The sequence below is a fragment of the Calliphora vicina genome, chromosome 3, assembly GCF_958450345.1.
Source record: "Calliphora vicina chromosome 3, idCalVici1.1, whole genome shotgun sequence".
NCBI classification, from domain to species: Eukaryota; Metazoa; Arthropoda; class Insecta; order Diptera; family Calliphoridae; genus Calliphora; species Calliphora vicina.
This window is the reverse complement of record NC_088782.1, coordinates 89,649,824-89,666,889: the sequence shown is the minus strand read 5'-3', so window position 1 is coordinate 89,666,889 and position 17,066 is coordinate 89,649,824.

Genomic DNA, 17,066 nt, shown 5'->3' with positions numbered 1-17,066 from the left:
TATACGCTGTTCTATAATCTTTCATATAGTTTCATCAGTTTTCAAAAAAGTCAATTATTTTTTGTGTGTGAGAGTGTTTTTTGTTGTAAACATCAAAATTAAAATTCATGTTTTCTAGTATGTTTGATAATAGGGGGTCAGACGGCATGTATTGCTTGTGTATTGGGACATGTATTCGATACATTTGGAATTCCATGTGTATGTCAAAATTCACATTATACATACGAATCATAATTTCCACGTTCAAACGTACATATGTAATTGCATGTGACATAACCTCTATTAGTTTATATGTTTGTTGTTTTTAACAATATATTTATTTAAACATTTTTAAATCACAATAAATATATTTAATGCAATGAAATTTATTTTGTTATGATTTTTCTTTACTCTTTTGTTGTTTTGTTTTTTTTTATTTTGCACTCACACAGTGTTGTATTTCAAAATACAACACTGTTATACACACGAAAATAGAACATGCTCTAATTGCCAAAAATGTCACGAGTAATACACATGTATTTTACATACACACAGTTTCATATGGATCACACGGTATGTATATGTTTACATATGGAAAAATGTCCCAATACATGGCACAAAACACTAGCAATACATGCCGTGTGACCCCCCTTTTAAAGGGGGGTCACACAAGTGAAAATTTGGTTAAATACAGATTAGAAAGATATTAACATCTACTGTTTATATTTCTGAAATCGAATTAATCAATGTATTTGAATTGAAACGGAAAAATAAATACAAAAAAGTGCAAAAAAAAAGGAATTTCGGTTAATCGGTTAATCGACACAAATTAATCGGTTTATTTGTTATTTGAAAATCGGAAATTTAAAATTATTCGAACAGTTAACCGTCCAAAATTAATCGGTTAACCGATTAACGGTTAATCGATTGAATACCCTACTAACTATAGGGTATTCTTTTACCACAAAATAATAAAATTACCAAAAAACTCAAGATATTAACTGGAATTTGAAAAAGGAAAAATATTTTGATGATCTGATAATTGTGATCCAAAATAAAAATGTGACAATAACTACACCAAAATGAATATTGTTGCAATTTTTGGGTGTTTTCCCATTTACATAATGTTAGTTATCAATTGACAAAATATATATTTATACCCTTCAGCTTCGTGAGAAGGGTATATACATATATGTTTGTCATTCCGTTTGTAATTTCTACATTTTTCATTTGCGACCCCACAAAGTGTATATGTATATTATGAATCGTTATAGATAGCGGAGTCGATTAAGCCATGTCTGTCTGTCTGTCTGTCTGTTGAAATCAATTTTCTGAAGGCCCCAGATATCTCCGGGATCCAAATCTTCAACAATTCTGTCAGACATACTTTCGAGAATTTTGCTATTTAAAATCAGCAAAATCCGTCCATAAATAACGGAGATATGAGCAAAAATCCGAGACAACCTCTGAAAATTTCATCAAAAAACACAATGTATTACATGCTTTGACAAAAAAACAACAAAACGTATGTTTGGATGTGCAAGCTTTGTGTATTTTGTTTTTTCTTGTGTTTTGTTTCTTTTGGCGTTGTTGTGGTTTTTTATACAACTAAACGTTTGTTTGGTTGTGTGTTGGTTTTTTTTACAAAAAAAACAACAAAACGTATGTTTGGATGTGCAAGCTTTGTGTATTTTGTTTTTTCTTGTGTTTTGTTTCTTTTGGCGTTGTTGTTGTTTTTTATACAATTAAACGTATGTTTGGATGTGTGTTGGTTTCATTGCCTTGCGTATTTTGTTTTTTCTTTTGGTGTTTTGTTTCGTTTGGCGTTGTTGTTGTTTTTTGTGTTCTTGATAAATTTAGGATGCTGTATGCTGAAAGTGGGCAATGTACATACATATATACTAATTATAAAAAATAATAATGCATCCACAACAAAGGTGAAGGGTATATAAGATTCGGCATAGCCGAATATAGCACTCTTACTTGTTTTTACCTGACTTTTACAACTTATATATGTAACCATTAGAGTGACAATCAGTTGTATGGAAAACAATTTTGGTTAAAATTTTGAAGAGTGCCGGGTGGAATATTGTGACACTAGGCCTAAATGTTAAGTGCCGAAAATTTGAGCCAAATCGGGCAACGATTTCTGGACGCGCATCGAGGTCAAAGTTCAGATATATGCTAAATTTTACTGTTAATATGGAATAAATAGGTGAAACTCGTTAACTTTCTGCATTGTTTTCTAGAAATGTGTAGATTTATTTATATTAATGAATATTACATTAAAAATTTTTTTTTGGAAATTAACCCTGTATCTCCTTTGGTTCAAAATGACCCAAAAACTATATTATCGCCAAAATTAGAGAAAAATGCAAATTTTTCAGTTTTTGAAAAAATTTTGCTACTAAATAAATACTTTTGCAATTGAATGCAAAAGAATCGAAATATGTACGTAATTATCGTTGTAATGAGATATAAATGACAAAATTTGATTAAAAAATTTTAAAGTTATTACAAATTCGCCAGACCATTAACGTGTTTCAGGCCACTTGAACTAAAAATTTAGGAAAAAAATTAAGATATTTCGAGAAAAATTAAAATAAAATCTAATTTTTACTTAAACTATATCCATATTTACTTGTATATGAGTTTTTGTCTTCGTAGGATACCATTAACCTATTCGCAGGTATGGCCAAAAAAATATTTTTTTTTAACGGCTGTTTCAAAACTCCATTTTAAAATTTTTAAAAATTTTGTTAAACAAATTTCACATTTTTTCTATCATCACATTGAGGTTTATTGAGATTAAAATAGGGAATAAAAATATGAAAAAATTATGTCAATACCTCTTACAGTTTTTCCGTACCTGCGATTTAAATTTTGCGTTTTTCAAGAAAAACTAATTTTTTGTCCATATTTAGGCGAATGAGTCCAATTTCCATACTGTTATAAATTTTAAGTAAAACCTATTCATAATATTATAGTCCTTGTAATTCTAAATATGTTCTGAAAGTTTTACTAAAATCGGAAAACGATAACCTTTGAATCGTGAGGTCAAAGTTCAAATTTTTCAATATTTGGAATTTCTAATGAAAAGATAGCGAAATGTTAATATTTTTGGGCCGATTTTAATGCAACTTAAGGAAAATATAACATAAAGTCCAGAATTTAAAATAACAGCACAAAAATGGAAATTAACCCTTAGCAGCACTTGGGGTCCAAATTACCCTCAACTTTTAAAATCACGAAAAACACAACCATTTTGACCCCAAGTCCTCTTAAAGGTTAAAATTCATTTTTGCACTGTTGTTGTAAATGCTAGACACCAATATATATTTTCCTCAAGTTTCATGAAAATCGGCCCAAAAATATATAACATTTCGCTATCTTTTCATTAGAAATTCCAAATATCTCATTACAACGATAATTACGTACATATTTCGATTCATTTGCATTCAATTGCAAAAGTATTTATTTAGTAGCAACATTTTTTCAAAAACTGAAAAATTTGCATTTTTCTCTAATTTTGGTGATAATATAGTTTTTGGGTCATTTTGAACCAAAGGAGATACAGGGTTAATTTCCAAAAAAAAAATTTTAATTTAATATTCATTAATATAAATAAATCTACACATTTCTAGAAAACAATGCAGAAAGTTAACGAGTTTCACCTATTTATTCCATATTAACAGTAAAATTTTGCATATATCTGAACTTTGACCTCGATGCGCGTCCAGAAATCGTTGCCCGATTTGACTCAAATTTTCTGCACTTAACATTTAGGCCTAGTGTCACAATATTCCACCCGGCACTCTTTGAAATCTAAAAAAAAAAAATCGGCTGTCACTCTAGTATACATATATGATCAACAAAATTTCTACTAAAAATACGAAAGAAAAATAGTTTTGTGATACAATTTGTATATTTTCAACATTAACTTAATTATTTTATGATATAACAATATATAAATAGAATTTCTGAATTTAAGGAATAAGATTTTATAAATCTTATTCCTTAAATTCAGAAATTCTAAACTGTCATTCCAAAAAACAGCGAAAAACCCACGATAGGTCGCTCATGGCAGCTGACAAATGTTCTGTTGATGTAGCAGTATAGTAAAAAAGAGCATAAGATATATGTTTTCTAAAAAAAGTGATTGAAATAATATTGCTAATTTAATTAAGAATATCAGTACTTTGTATTTTTTTTAATTATGTGTTTTGTTAGATATAATCCACTAATGTATTTTTGAAATGGTATTTTTTTACTAATTACATACTTTCAATTACAATTATTATTTTAACAATAACAATTATGTATTTCCCTTTTTCATTATTTTTTTATGAAATTTACTTACAAACTGCAGCAATACTCTTTCTTTATTTCATTCTACATCACCATACCATCAGGGCTGTCAGATGTGGCGATTTTTCATTGCTTTTGGCGACCAAAATTTCCAATTGGCGACATGGCGATTTACAGACTAGATGGCGATTTATTTGGCGATTTTTAACAAATTATTTGTTTTTCTTGAAATAATTTCATTTCTTTGATATTTATTAACCCAATAATTAATAATTAAAATTAATCACGTATTATCTGATCATATGGATGCAGGTAGTATACACGATCAAATAGTTTGAACAATATTAATTTTTTCTTCTAAAATATTTAAGCCGTCTTAATAACTTAATATGCTCATTAAAATTGGCTATTGGTTCGCCGGATTCTTTTCTGCCATTGGAATCTATCGATTTTGGCACAGAATTTGGAACGGAATTACAAAATATAAAAATGGAGGAATATGATGTAGAAATTTTAAAAGAAAATGGTTTTTTGTACTTAAAAAAACTTTTAAAAGAAATGCTTAAACAGTTACCAGAAAATATAACTCTTTTTAAAGTATATAATGAATTTTCAATATTAAAATGTGGAAATTTTCGGTAGTTCAAAATTCATTCATTAACTTTATTTAAATCCAAAATTATCTGCAGAGGAATATGAATTGTAATGGTCAAAATTAGCATATATCAGTTAAACTTAGATATTTAAAGGTGAAATTTCAACAAATTTGTTAGATTTTTGGCCACAAGTTTACAATTATTGCGATGCAGCTGGAATTGTTAAAAGCAAACTGAAATCTGGGAGTGAATGAATGTTTTTGTGTATTTATTTCATTTAATACTCAAACTCAGACATTTTGGAAATTTTCGGTAGTTCAAAATTCATTAACTTTATTTAAATCCAAAAGTATCTGCAGGGGAATATGAATTGTAATGTTCAAAATTAGCATATATCAATTAAACTTAGATGCGATGCAGCTGGAATTGTTAAAGGCTTATGCATTAAACACATTCAAGACAACAGGCTACACGACTACACGAACACAAATTCTGCTGGTTACAGTTGTAGTCGTGTGTCAGGTACTGAATTATTTTAAAGACGACAGCTACAATTAAACAGCTGATTTATAATTCAGTGGTGCCACTTTAATAAAAAACAACCGTACAAAATTCCAAAGTAAAGCCTAGTACTCTGTTCATATTTGCGAAAAACTATGGTTTTTTCATGCGAAAAATTTTACATGCTGTTTGAAAGCTAGCTGTTCGTGCGAAAGAAGTGCTGCGTATGTTATTTCGTGTGGAAAAATAAGGTTGCCAGATGTATTCACAATAAAAACAGAGTACTGCTTTTGCGAAATTATTTCGCATATATTTCATTCCAAATATTTTATATGTAGTTTTACAGCATTTCGCACGAAATTTTGAACGGAGTACCTAGCTTTATTAAGATTGAAACAATTATTTTGAGTAAAAATATATATATGGTTATAATCAGGGCAACCAAAAATATGCAATATCATATTTTTTGCTGTGCGTCGTATAAACATATGAGTTAGTTATTTATCCGTTTCAGACAATTTTAAGAATTTTGGCATCGATTTGTTAGTGCATATTTTTGCATATTTTGCTCTTTTCTGCATATTTTAGCATATTTTGCGTTTTATATCATATTTTTGCATATTCAACGCATAAATGCATATTTTTGTTGCATAATTTCTTTTTTTTTTCATTATTTTGTTTTCTTAATATAATTTTATTGTTTGCATTGTAATTTTTCATTTCTATATTTTAATATTTTGTTAAGGTCCAATGATAATTGGCATAATCTACTTAAAGAAAAAATTATAATATCTATAATCGACTTATCTTCATCGAATTTTCGTTAACTTAAGGCAGCTTAGTTTCCATATATTTGAATTAAACCAATTTTTAGTAAAAAAATATGTAAAAAATTAAGAGAATGTTTCAAAATTGTATGTTATTAGGCATAAGGTAGCTTGAGCCAGTTATGGTTGGGCATTAACAGTGTATCACTAATATAAAACTAAACAACTATTCCACAAATGTTCAGAATATTAAGATTCATCGAAAACTTCGCGTTCAAAAATTGTAACGAAGATATTAAGAAATCATTAAAAACAATATACATATATTCGATAGTCGAAACAATGATCAAACATAGAAATTGTAACGGCATTCTGAGTCCCAATGATAAAACTGCAACAAAATGTTTTTTTTTAATTACCGCAGTCTTAAATAGAACAAACCATTCCACTATTGTAAGGCTTTTTGATAATTCTATTTAAATTTTGGAAGACGAATTTATTTAGATGTACACGATGAATGTTCCATTGAAATTTTTTAATAAAAAATTACACATGCTCTCCATAGAGTTTTTGAAACGTAATTCAAATGTTAAAAAAATGTTATGTAGAATAAAAACGTATAGAGAAATTTATATGGAACATCCTCTCCCTACTGATCCTATAAATATTATGCTACTAATTACTAAAAATTTTTGAAAGTATTAGGCATTTTAAAATATGAGAAAAATCAATTAATTAAGATTGTCTAAGAAATTTCAAGACTTAAGTAAACTCATTACTAAATATAATAAAATTAATTGAACCAAACCATTTTCATGTAGTGCCCAAGTCACCAAAATCGAAATTTAATGCTATAATAACCAATTTTAATTTATGAGCTCAATATTTATTTGATTTCTCATATATTTTATTAATAAAACTTTGAAATCAAACAATAACCAACTATTTTTAAGTGCATATTTTTATATTTTAAAAGCATATTTTTCATTTTTAAGTGCATATTTTATGCGCATAAAACACTTTTTTTAGAGCATATTTTTGGTTGCCCTGGTTATAATCAATTATGTACTTGTTATTAATTTATTTCAATATGGTTATCAGAAACTTCTCTTAATTAAGTAAAAAAATATATTTTTTTAAGCACTAATTTGATTTACATTTTTGTATTATATTAGCAACACTATTTCTGTTTTGTAGTTGACAAAAATAGAAATTAGCCTAATTCGGCTACATCGGCATGAGTAGTCGTGTGGCCGTGTAGCTGTGCTGTCGTTAAAATAATCGTCTCCATATAAACGTGTGCATTTTATTTTTGACAGATTGAAGTTGGTAGCCTGCTGTCTTGAATGTGTTTAATGCATTAGTATTGGCCGTTCTAAACATGTTAATTTTACCAACCAAATATGTATGTAGAATTCCAAAAAAATATTTTGGCGATTTTTCGTTTAGCTTTTGGCGATGGAGGTAAAAAAAATCTGACAACCCTGCATACCATAGATAAATTCACATTCATTCAATAGCACACATATAAAAATTCCTTCATGAAAACAATTTGAATAACTCTTATAATTCTTGAAACAAAAATATATACGCGGCAGCATACGATCATATACATACATAACAAACCTACATTTGAATGATCGTTTTATTTTTGTAGGACACAATACTCACTCACTTTTCAATGTCAGTGAGCGAAATAATGTTACAGAATTGACGAGTAAAGTGAAACATGTGAAACATTGAAGATGACAAATGAATGTGCTTGTGCAGCTCTTTCATGAGTACTGAAAGAAACAAAACTGCTCAGTTGAATACACTCAGTGCTGAGCTGAAAACGCTCAAGGCCTAGTTAATTTGTACGTTTCGTTCCGAATCTGCTGTTTTGTTTTTAGCATAGGGAAAGTTGTGTATGTCGTTAGTTTTTCTGTAACGTTGCCGTTCTGTTGCGGATGAATCTGTTGAAAACAGAATTTTGTACGCAACGTTAAGTGACAGCTAAAACAGCTGATATCATATATGGGGCATTTCATGTCAAGTGAACCAACTTTTGAAATCGATGTCTTCCGATCGGGATGAAATTTGCACCAAGGTTAGCTCTATTGGATAGTAACTCAGACACAATTTTTCAACAACATCGGTCGAGAACTCTCTGAGTTATAGGGGGTAAAATTTTGACAATTTGGTCAAACAGGGGTTTTTTCTTATCCATGTAACTTATTACCTATTGTTCTTAGCAAAATGTGTCCCAAATAGTATAGATAGCTATTTCTTCGATCTTTCGAAAAAAATATTTAAAAAAAAAAATAAAAAATTTTTAATATTTTTTTTCCGAAATCAAAAACTTTGTTTTTTCTTAAAATAAAGTTTAGATATTTTCCTTGAACACCTACTTGGTCGCTTAGTGGGATGCGAGTGGGATATCTATCAAAATAAATATTTTGTAACTCAAAACATAAAATTTTTGACTTTTTTTGCAAAATCAAAAACTTTGTTGACTTTTTTTTTCAAAATGGACCCTTTTTTAATCTTTTTTTTTAGGTCAAACAAAAGCTTAGATATTATCCTTGAAGACCCTTTTGGTCGCTTAGTGGGATGCGAGTGGGATATCTATCAAAATAAATATTTTTTAACTCAAGACTTACAATTTTTGACTTTTTTTTTGCAAATACGATTTTTTTCCAAATGGGCCCTTTTTTTAAAATTTTTTTTGTAGTCAAAAGAAAGCTTAGGTCCATTCCTTTAAGATATTTTTAGTCCCTTAGTGGGATGCGAGTGGGATATCTATCAAAATAAATATTTTGTAAAAAAATTTTTAAAAAAGGGACCATTTTGAAAAAAAATTCGAATTTGCAAAAAAAAAGTCAATAATTGAATGTCTTGAGTTACAACATTTTTATTTTAATAGATATCCTACTCACATCTTCCTAAGTGACAAAATAGGTCTTAAAGGAAAAGACCTAAGCTTTCTTTTGAGCAAAAAAAATTTTTAAAAAAAAGTCCCATATTGGAAAAAAATTTCGATTTTGCAAAAAAAAATTAAAAAATTGTTACAAAATATTTATTTTGATAGATATCCCACTCGCATCCCACTAAGGGACTAAAAATATCTTAAAGGAATAGACCTAAATTTAAAAAAGGGCCCATTTGGAAAAAAAATCGTATTTGCAAAAAAAAAGTCAAAAATTGTAAGTCTTGAGTTAAAAAATATTTATTTTGATAGATATCCCACTCGCATCCCACTAAGCGACCAAAAGGGTCTTCAAGGATAATATCTAAGCTTTTGTTTGACCTAAAAAAAAGAATAAAAAAGGGTCCATTTTGAAAAAAAAAAAGTCAACAAAGTTTTTGATTTTGCAAAAAAAGTCAAAAATTTTATGTTTTGAGTTACAAAATATTTATTTTGATAGATATCCCACTCGCATCCCACTAAGCGACCAAGTAGGTGTTCAAGGAAAATATCTAAACTTTATTTTAAGAAAAAAAAAAAAAAAAAAAAAAGGACCCATTTTAAAAAAAAAGTCAAAAAAGTTTTTGATTTCGGAAAAAAAATATTAAAAATTTTTTATTTTTTTTTTTTAATATTTTTTTTCGAAAGATCGAAGAAATAGCTATCTATACTATTTGGGACACATTTTGCTAAGAACAATAGGTAATAAGTTACATGGATAAGAAAAAACCCCTGTTTGACCAAATTGTCAAAATTTTACCCCCTATAACTCAGAGAGTTCTCGACCGATGTTGTTGAAAAATTGTGTCTGAGTTACTATCCAATAGAGCTAACCTTGGTGCAAATTTCATCCCGATCGGAAGACATCGATTTCAAAAGTTGGTTCACTTGACATGAAATGCCCCATATACACAAAAATGCCAACAATATGAGAGCAGTGGTGCCAACATTTTTGAAAGGGAAATATTTATTATTAACAAAAGAATAAAAAATATAATATTTTCAAAAAAACATTGAAATTTAATAAAATAAATATAAATTTCTTTTAATGTATGTATTATGTATGTAAAAAAATTTGTTTAAATTAAATCATTAACAAAAAATATATGTATGTATTTATAAAAATGTTCACAATAATACAATAACAAAATCCCCAAGATGGGTTTTTGGTTATTATTTTGAAAACAGCTGATACGATCTTACGGAAAAACTAACTACAATATAACAGCATTCAGAACGGCACAGAATAGAACCGTTACAGAACGCAAAGACTAATGGAGCCTTCAGTATGATGAATGATTCACTTCGCTCAGTTGAGTGAATAGCTCAATTGAACTAGGTCATTCATGAGCTACACAACTCTAATTCATAATAAATTTTTTTTTACGTTATTCATAACTTTTATTTTCGATTTATATTTTTTTACGTTGCCTAATAAGAGTTATTTATAATAAATATTTTTTTTCGTTACTCATAACTTATATTTTCGATTTAACTTCACCTGAAGTATCTCCACTTCAACCAATATCCGATTTTCTGATTGACGAATTGACGAATCTAACTAAATACGTCATCGTTGTTCGGAGCATCAATTACAGAACTTGAAGTGGATTTACCTTCAGAAGATGACAAAGGCAATACATCGCGAGAGTTATTAGCAGCTATAGCTGAAATAGAGAGCTTTAAACCTGTGAGACTGGACGTAGAAGCCGATTTGTTGCAATATTAGGAAGAGAAAAAGGATACTTTTGCAATTTTTAAATAAATTGGTTCATATTGTCTATGCACTGCCGCACATTGGGTTGAATCGCATCCAAAGTGACGCTTAACTCAGGTAATAATATTAGATTTTTTCTATATATATTTTTTTAAAGATTATGCCTTATTAAGTAAAAAAAAATAGATAAAATAATTTTATAAAAAAAAATTTAAAACTTATGTCTTCCGATCGGGAAGATCGATTTGCAACAAAGATAGTCCTATCGGATAGTAATTTAGACACAATTTTTCAACAAGATCGGTCATGAACTCTCTGAGTTAGAGGGATTCCAAATTTGACACTTTGACCAAACAGGTGTTTTTTCTCATCCCGAGTTACCTCACTTTGAGGCCTTGAGACTTCGGCGCGTATTAGTGATTTAACTCCGAATTCAAACCTTAAACTCAGCTACACCTCCTCTATAGCCATGGGTAATTTTATTAAAATCGGACGATACGTTTAGAATTTACAGATTTATTTCCATTATTTTTTTCATTTATTTCCAGTTTTTCATTTTCTCCACAGTGCAGCTCGAGTCTTTTAATAAAATCTTAATTTAAAGAAAAGCGCGCAAAAATGCCAAACATTTTTTTATACCCTTCACCTTCGTGAGAAGGGTATATATAAGTTTGTCATTCCGTTTGTAATTTCTACATTTTTCATTTCCGACCCTATAAAGACATACTTTCGAGAATTTTGCTATTTAAAATCAGCAAAATCCGTCCATAAATAACGGAGATATGAGCAAAAATCCGAGACAACCTCTGAAAATTTCATCAAAAAACACAATGTATTGCATGCTTTGACAAAAAAGCAACAAAACGTATGTTTTTGGATGTGCATGCTTTATTTTGTTTTTTTTTGTGTTTTGTTTCTTTTGGCCTTGTTGTTGTTTTTTATACAACTAAACGTTTGTTTGGTTGTGTGTTGGTTTTTTTGACAAAAAAGCAACAAATCGTATGTTTGGATGTGCATGCTTTGCGTATTTTGTTTTTCTTTTGTGTTTTGTTTCTTTTGGCGTTGTTGTTTTTTATACAATTAAACGTATGTTTGGATGTGTGTTGGTTTCATTGGCTTGCGTATTTTGTTTTTGTGTTTTGTTTCGTTTGGCGTTGTTGTTGTTTTTTGTGTTCTTGATAAATTTAGGATTCTGTACGCTGAAAGTGGGCAATGTACATACATATATGGGGCATTTCACGTCAAGTGAACCAACTTTTGAAATCGATGTCTTCCGATCGCGATGAAATTTGCACCAATGTTAGTTCTATTGGATAGTAATTCGGACACCATTTTTCAACAAGATCGGTCAAGAACTCTCTGAGTTATAGGAGGTCAAAATTTGACATTTTGGCCAAACAGGTGTTTTTTTTATCCATATAACTTATTACCTATTGTTCTTAGCAAAATGTGTCCCAAATAGTTTAGATAGCTATTTATGCAATCTTTCGAAAAAAAAAATTAAAAAAATTTAATAAAATATTTTTGACTTTTTTTTTCAAAATGGGCCCTTTTTATTTTTTTTAAGAAAGCTTAGGTCTTTTCCTAAGCGACCTATATGGTCGCTTAGTGGGATGCGAGTGGGATATCTATCAAAAAAAATATTTTGTAACTCAAGATTTAAAATTTTTGAATTTTTTTGCAAAATCAAAAACTTTGTTGACTTTTTTTAAAAAAATGGACCCATTTTTTAATTTTTGCTCAGAAGAAAGCTTATGTGTTTTCCTTTAACACCCTTTTTGTCGCTTAGTGGGATGCGAGTGGGATATCTATAAAAAAAATGTTTTGTAACTCAAGACATACAATTTTTTACTTTTTTTTGAAAAATCAAAAACCTTTTTGACTTTTTTTTCCAAAATGGACTCTTTTTTTATTAATTTTTTTTTCTCAAAAGAAAGCTTAGGTCTTTTCCTTTAAAACCTTTTTGGTCACTTAGTGGGATGCGAGTGGGATATCTATCAAAATAAATGTTTTGTAACTCAAGACAAATGATTTTAAATTGATTTTTTTCATATTTGTGTGTAAGTGTTTCTAAAACCTTAAAAATAAAAACCACAACAACTGACCGATAATAGCCACTGGAGGGGTGCAATATGAGGCCGACCGCTATTAATTTTTCACCCCCAAAATTTGTCTGAGTTTTGTATCTTGCGGCTTTTTTAGTCAATCCTAGAGGTAGTTTTCAGCGCACGTGATTTTCATTGTTAAAATATCAGGTGCCCCAGAAACAAATTTTTGGAATCAAGTGGAAATATTTTATGGCCCTTCTCCGAAGTACCAGTTTATTTATTATTTTATGACATTTGACTTTAAGAAGTGGGTGGAGAGGTAGAAGTTGACAGGTAGGTTATTTATATGGTGGTTTATTTTTATTATTATTTGTAACATTTGGTTAAACTAGGTACTTTAGTATGTAAGCCCTTCTTGACCCTAATAAAAGATTTTAGATTCATTCATTAAAACGTACTACCTATATGATCTTAAAAAACTATTTATTGTCATTCTGAAGACATACGGAAATCAGTTTTTTAGAAACAGCGTTAAAGTTAAGACGTGTGTTATTTACATAAATACTTACAAAATTCAAAATGTCTACGACTTCTAAAAAGGCTAAGGTTGAAAATGAAATTTATTCGTCTTTTTGTTTTAATCCCTTTAACAAAATGAAGCACAGATCATCAGATATGCGAAATATTTCCGACGGCTTATTAAAAAAATTCCCTACGCTGTCAAAACGATTGAAAATTTGTGGATCATGCAGGAAAGAGCTCGGAAAGTTGAACGAATTACCGAATTTGAATAGTAATGAGCCTTGCGTTGAAGTTATTCCAGATGAAGACAAAAGTAATTCCGAGAATGAAGACAGAACTGTTGATGATGATGGTTATTCTAACTTTTCAAATTCAACGAATGAGTGTCGAAACCAATACCATAAGGATGCAGTAGAAGTTCTTGAACAAATAAAAGAGAAATACAAAACGTCACAGAGTGAAGCTGAAAGAATTCAACTTCTCACGCTTGCTCCAAGAACATGGAGTTCTGCAAAAACAATGACTGAGTTTGGAACGTCTCAACGAAAAGCAAGAATTGCTAAACAATTGGTTGCTGAGCATGGGATTCTCACACTCCCAAACAAAAAGAAGGGAAAAACTTTGGAGTGCGATACTAAATCTCTAATAACTCAGTTTTATCAGCGAGATGATATGAGTCGCCTGATGCCAGGGATGAAAGACTGGATGTCTGTACGAATCGATGGCAAGAAAGTTCAAATGCAGAAGAGAATGGTTCTCTGTAACCTGAATGAATTATTCGCAACATTTCAATCTGAATACGAGGATGTCAAAATTGGATTCACAAAATTTACACAACTGAGGCCAACACATTGCGTTTTGACAGGAAGCAGCGGAACTCACACAGTATGTGTTTGTATTTACCATGAAAATGTTAAATTGATGTTGAAGGAAATCAACTTAAATTACTTAAAAGATGATTCATCAGAAGATTTACACCATTAACGCGATTGCCTTAAATTGACTATGTGCCCTAATGCTACAACTTCTTGCCACTTAGGTGAATGTTCGAATTGCCCGGAAACCACATCCATCAAAGAAAATTTAATCAACTCTTTTGATCGAGAATGTATTGAGGAGTTAAAATTTGAATCTTGGCTTCAGACTGAAAGATGCACACTGAAAACCATAATTTTAAATGTGGATGATTTTGTGGAAGAACTGTGTAGAGGATTGCTAAATTTGAGAACCCATGACATTTTAGTCAAAGAGCAGTGGTCATTCTTCAAGGACTTGAAAACACATTTGAAGTCTGGTGAATTCATTATTTCATTTGATTTCGCAGAGAACTATAAATATGTTCTTCAGGATTCCATACAAGCATTCCACTTCAATAACGACCAAGCAACTATATTCACAGTAGTTATTTACTACATGAAATAAAAAAACCTGGAACACAAAAGTATGGCAATCATATCCGACGATTTAAAACATGACACCGTTGCAGTTTATGAGTACCAGAAGATAATACTAAATTATCTAAAATCAAAATTTACAGTAGAAAAGGTATACTACGTTTCGGACGGAGCTCGTCAACATTTTAAAAACAAAAGTAGCTTCGCAAATCTTACAGCTCATGAAAAAGATTTTGGAATGCCAGCTGAGTGGCATTTTCATCCTACTGCTCATGGTAAAGGAGCATGTGATGGTATTGGAGCAAACCTCAAAAGAAATGCAGCGAAGTATAGCCTCCAGTGCTCTCATCAAGATCGCATCTTAGATGCGACTGCTTTATTCCATTGGGCAAAGAATTATTGTAAAGAAACTAAAATAGTTTTTAGTAGCAAAGAGGATCATGAGAAAACATTGAAAACACTAAAGAGCAGATTCGATGCTGCGGTAACAATCGATGGCACTGCTCAATACCATGCTTTCATACCGCTTGTCGATGGAAGACTCAAATTAAAAAAGTTTTCTGCATCTACTCAATGCGATTTCTTTCCAAAGCCAAAAAAGAAGCCAGCAGCGAAATCAGTAGCTGAATCTAATAACGCCAAGAAAGGATTGACAAAAAAAAAGCAGCTAATAAAGGTGACAAATAAGGAGGATAAAAGTATGGATATTTGAAAATTTAAAAACTTCATAAATTAAGTGTAAAAATAGTTATTATATAAATTGATCTATTGTGATTAAGATTAAATTTTACTAAATTATTCATCTTTTTATTATTATTATTATTATTATTATTATTATTATTATTATTATTATTATTATTATTATTATTATTATTATTATTATTATTATTATTATTATTATTATTATTATTATTATTATTATTATTATTATTATTATTATTATTATTATTATTATTATTATTATTATTATTATTATTATTATTATTATTATTATTATTATTATTATTATTATTATTATTATTATTATTATTATTATTATTATTATTATTATTATTATTATTATTATTATTATTATTATTATTATTATTATTATTATTATTATTATTATTATTATTATTATTATTATTATTATTATTATTATTATTATTATTATTATTATTATTATTATTATTATTATTATTATTATTATTATTATTATTATTATTATTATTATTATTATTATTATTATTATTATTATTATTATTATTATTATTATTATTATTATTATTATTATTATTATTATTATTATTATTATTATTATTATTATTATTATTATTATTATTATTATTATTATTATTATTATTATTATTATTATTATTATTATTATTATTATTATTATTATTATTATTATTATTATTATTATTATTATTATTATTATTATTATTATTATTATTATTATTATTATTATTATTATTATTATTATTATTATTATTATTATTATTATTATTATTATTATTATTATTATTATTATTATTATTATTATTATTATTATTATTATTAGTATTAGTATTATTATTATTATTATTATTATTATTATTATTATTATTATTATTATTATTATTATTATTATTATTATTATTATTATTATTATTATTATTATTATTATTATTATTATTATTATTATTATTATTATTATTATTATTATTATTATTATTATTATTATTATTATTATTATTATTATTATTATTATTATTATTATTATTATTATTATTATTATTATTATTATTATTATTATTATTATTATTATTATTATTATTATTATTATTATTATTATTATTATTATTATTATTATTATTATTATTATTATTATTATTATTATTATTATTATTATTATTATTATTATTATTATTATTATTATTATTATTATTATTATTATTATTATTATTATTATTATTATTATTATTATTATTATTATTATTATTATTATTATTATTATTATTATTATTATTATTATTATTATTATTATTATTATTATTATTATTATTATTATTATTATTATTATTATTATTATTATTATTATTATTATTATTATTATTATTATTATTATTATTATTATTATTATTATTATTATTATTATTATTATTATTATTATTATTATTATTATTATTATTATTATTATTATTATTATTATTATTATTATTATTATTATTATTATTATTATTATTATTATTATTATTATTATTATTATTATTATTATTATTATTATTATTATTATTATTATTATTATTATTATTATTATTATTATTAT